Genomic DNA, 4,548 nt, shown 5'->3' with positions numbered 1-4,548 from the left:
GTATCTCACTTGGATTGCATTATGCTGGATACATTGCAATCACTTCAATGTTTGTTACATGAAAGAAAACAAATCTGTTCTAGATCCTTCTCCAGAGTCCTTAATTATAGGCACTCCTATAATCCCAGTTGAATAACTTATTTAAGGTATCAGATGTTTCTAGAATCTGCAAAGCTTTGGTGTACAACTGTTTGTGGCACTTAAAACTGAGAGATTTGTTCAAGGCAAGTTCTGAGCAGCCATAAGTCACAGTAATTACTTTGTGAAATAGTACAGAAGCAGTTTATTTTAGGTGTGCAGCCCACAGCACTTTACTCTTCTCCTGGAATATTGTAAGATGACAAGGAATTTTAGAAGGCCTGAGAAAAATCCAGAAATGGCATCAACAGCAGCAGGGTGGGAAAAAGTTTTAAAGAGAGATTTTTTAAGTAAAATAAACAAAAACAATATCAAATCCTCTTAATATTATAATAGATAAAAATGATCTAACTTGGATTATAATATAAAATACTAAGTGGATAAAATAAACTTAGATTTTATAATTAAGCTGGTGGTGGTTTAATTAAGCAAAATCACATAAATAAAGGGAAGCATGAACTATTGATACTTTTATAAAGTATAAATTTTAGTCTAAAACAGGTGCAGTAGTCCTATAAACAAGTAATTGGAATCATGTTTCCTGGCTCTGAGCAAGAACAATTCACTTTAGAAAAGTCTATATGATGATTTATAATAGCAGAAGAGATAAAATAATCAGTTTAGCAACTTTTCTTTTTTATTTCTGTGGATATTCGCCTTTACCCCCACACTTTTCTAGAGTTTTAATTTTATTTTCTTTCTTTACTATATTTTTAATATTAATTTCTAAATAACTTAAAGGCTGTTATGTATAGTACCAAGACATCTAATCTTCTGGAAATGTTTTCATGCACAATGTTCTATTAAGAACATCATTTAATTCTACTTGTGGTCAGTATTTAAGTAGTTTACCTATTATTATTAAAATTATAATAAACTTCACAAATTCCTTCACATGTTTGGATCATTGCTTCCAGTTTGATTTCCAAGTGTGAAATTATTCTACTAAAGACATGCAAAATTTTTAAAAGTTCATACTGGTAGATCGCTTTCTTAAAGGAAAGTGAAGATACACTGAACCTGAAACTAATCTCACATTGAGTCACATCATGAATGTTTCCCCTGGAAAATTTTCTACATATCCAGACTCGTTTTAATGCTTCAGATCATGTAGTGGTTATTTTGAGGTTTTTTTTTTTTTAATGTTCTATTTATTTCTGACAGAGAGAGACAGACAGACAGCATGAGCAGGGGAGGGTCCATGAGAGGGAGACACAGAGTCCGAAACAGGCTCCAGGCTCTGAGCTGGCAGTCAGTACAGAGCCTGACGCGGGGCTCGAACCCACGAACTGTGAGATCATGACCTGATCCGAAGTCGGACGCTTAACCGACTAAGCCACCCAGGCGCCCCAGTTATTTTGAGTTTTATACACTTAGTATCTGCCCCCAAACATCCCCCATATAAAAATATTGGTTTATTAGTGACACTTAAAATCAAGTTGTGTGGGAGGGTGGTGGGGAATGGACATTTATGATATAGTGTTTGTTTCCTAACTTTTATTCCTTTCAAGAGACTGAAGAGTTGTTATGGGTGTATCCATTGTACAGAACATGAAATTCATGGTCAATGAGACTAAATAAATTGCCCAAGAAAGCAACATTTTTGGCAAATATCACATCTGGGATTTGTATCCAGCTATTTGTGAAGACTTAGTTTATTTTCTCTTCATTATAACTTACTATCTTTTATTTAAGACTCAGCTTCTTGATACATCTTACAAATGGAACTCTCGCCTTCTTCAATCTCTTTTTTTTGGTCCTAGATAAATAAAATAAAAATTGAATGTACTATTATATATAGACAAAAGAGTGATTCTGAAACTTGTGCTCAAAGGCCATAATTTAATAGGTCCGTGACAATTAGCAAGCCATATGAACCTCATTGTGCCACAGCTTATCTGAAAATTGTGGTGATAAGAACATATCTAACCCACAGGGTTATTATGAGAATTAAACTGTTGATATATACAAATTTTTGGAGTAATATCAGGTATATGTTTGCTGTTATAATTATCATGTTGTTTTTAATTACTTTCACCTTTTATTTTGCAACATTTTAGACCTACTTCCACAGCTTCAAACACCTTGTTTTTGTCAATAGAACAAATAAAATCATAACCCTTTTTTTTTTTTTACAGAGAATCCAGTACTGAGTTGAGAAATATGGTAATAGTTTAATCTTTTGAAAGGTAAAAAAAAATAATTCCTAGATATGCTCCCTGTTCTTAAAAATAATATCACTTTCTCCCTTTTTAGGACTAAGAATTGGTCAAATGAATAACCAGCCTGAGTAAAATTAGGCCCTGGCTTTTAGAAACATCAGGAGTGTCAAGAAAAGTTTACAGTAGAACACGTGAGACTGCTATTTTAGAAAACATCCTAAATATAGATTTGAAGCTATAGAAAAAGATACTGCGTATAAAATATTCATTAGTCAAATATACGTGGCAAGTTCAAGGTCAGACTTATCTACAAAAATAAGAACAAGAATAAAACATGTAATGTCTAAAAGACAGTTCTAGAGAAGACTATCTAACACAGAGTCAATATTGCACACATCTGCACCTGTCACATGGAGCAGAGATTTTGAGATAGAAAATGAAATTGTTGAAACTGAGCTATTGGTAATTTAGCCAATAAAACGTTATGCTACAAATAACAACAACAACAACAAACCTGCTGTAACTTAAAACCTACACTCTACTTGGCTAGATGGACTAACAACTTACCCCAATTATAAGGCACTAAACATGAAGAAGAAACTGAAAAGCAAGGCCCATAGTGTCTCAGAAGCCAAAATTGCCATGAAGAATATAAAGCCCTAAATTTTAACTAGAAACAGAGGGATAAGGAAAATCCACAAGGTGGTGGATAGGAATTGGGTGTTGGCCCACTCAGAGTGCAACCATATCAGTGAAAGAAAAAAATATTTAATAAAACAAACAAACCAAAAAACCTGCTTTCAAAAACTATTTACAAAGAAGCAATTGTCTCCAGATAGAGATAGCAGGTGGCCAAAATAATACATCTCAAAAATTTGATTAAAAAGTATTCTCTTATATTCCTTAGCCACAAAAAAAGGATGAGGTGTTGGCATTCACAGCAATGTAGATGGGCCTAGAGGAAATAAGTCAGGAAGAAAAGGACAAATACCATATTATTTCACTCATGTGTGGAATCTAAAAACAAACCCAATGAATAAATATATAAAGAAAAAAGTGGATATAGACCCATAATATAGAGAACAAATTGACGGTTGCCAGAGGGGTAGCATGGGCAAAATGGGGAAGGGAGCAGGAAACATAAGCTCCAAGTTATGGAATGAATAAGTCATGGGGATAAAAGGGACAGTATAGGGAATATAATTAATGATATTATAATAGCTTTGTATGGTGACAGATGGTAGCTACACTTGTGGTGAGCAAAGCATAATGTGTAGTATAGATTTGTTGAATCAACTATTTTGTACAACTAAACTAATGTTATATTGTGTGCTGACTACACTTCAATTTTTTTAAAAAAGTGTTCTCTTCCAAAAGTTTTGTATTTAAATCTGAAGCTAATTAATAAAACTAAATATTTTTATATTGGAAAGTATCACAAGAATTTTTTGGAGGAATGGACTCTAAGCTCTCAGAAATCCCACCAACATCCATAAAGCACAAGTTTGTATTAAGTACAAAGACCAATTAGCATTTATGAACAGGTGTTCAAATAATGGAGGAGAAGAGGAGAAATATAGGAAAAGGATGGAAGAAAACTAACTTATTGAAAGTATAGTTTAGATTTTAGAAGATATTTATTATTCATACCTCTGTATTTTAAATGAGCAACTACATTCCAGAAATAAAATTTCTGTATGGCTCCCAAACAAAATTTATTTTTTAATGTTTATTTGTTATTATTTTTGAGAGATAGGGAGAGACAGAGCATGAGTAAGGGAGGGGCAGAGAGAGAGGGAGACACAGAATCCAAAGCAGGCTCCAGGCTCTGAGCTGTCAGCACAGAGCCTGATGCAGGATTCGAATCCACAAACTGTGAGATCATGACCTGAGCCAAAGTCAGACACTTAACTGACTGAGCCACCCAGATGCCCACCAAACAAAATTCATTATATAATGTGATTTTCTTACTATTATGCTATCTGGTCCACCTACAACTTCAAAATCTAGCTCAGGAGATCTGAACTTTGTTGAAACTATATCTTTTTTTTAATTTTGTTTTGTAACAAATATTGTGAAACACATTCTTTAGTAAGTCAAATATAATATCATCTATAAATCACAGTTTAAAAAGTATACATATGTACATATACATATGTATATGATGCTTTATATAACATAATGTAAAATTAAAAGAAAATTAACTTTAGTAAAGTATATGTTGCCCAACATGTAACTTCTCAATCAC

Source organism: Hyaena hyaena, unplaced genomic scaffold (assembly GCF_003009895.1).
Source record: "Hyaena hyaena isolate Hyena2069 unplaced genomic scaffold, ASM300989v1 scaffold_881, whole genome shotgun sequence".
NCBI lineage: Eukaryota > Metazoa > Chordata > Mammalia > Carnivora > Hyaenidae > Hyaena > Hyaena hyaena.
The sequence above is the reverse complement of the archived record's forward strand: the minus strand, read 5'-3'. Positions refer to the sequence as shown.